Below are 435 nucleotides of genomic sequence, written 5' to 3' on the forward strand. Positions count from 1 at the left end.
ATACTCAGCTCTTTTCTGAAATTAAAGAAATAATAAATTTAGAATAAGCAGAAAATATAATTATTTGCAATAAAATACACAATTCTTTGAAATATTATTAGTACTAAAATTATTTTAAATAAAAGTCTACAAAAAGTGATGATAAATCAGATGCAAGTGTCACATTTTAACAAATATTTTCATTTTTTAAGGCAAAAATAAAAACTTTTCCAATTATAATATTAAAAACCAATTTTATTTTTAAACAACATAGAAGAGTTTATATTCAATATTTTATTAGTATTAAGGAATTATTCTCGTAATAGTTTTCAAATAGTGCAATATTTATTCCTAATTATGTTCATAATGTGAATATTTTAATTGAAAACTAGATGAAAACGTTCCATAGCTTACTTGTCCAAATAAATAAAGCTGGCCTAGTTATTTACTGTATTA

This window comes from Halyomorpha halys, unplaced genomic scaffold, assembly GCF_000696795.3.
Source record: "Halyomorpha halys isolate HHAL.00 unplaced genomic scaffold, Hhal_1.1 Scaffold1675.1, whole genome shotgun sequence".
Classification (NCBI taxonomy): domain Eukaryota; kingdom Metazoa; phylum Arthropoda; class Insecta; order Hemiptera; family Pentatomidae; genus Halyomorpha; species Halyomorpha halys.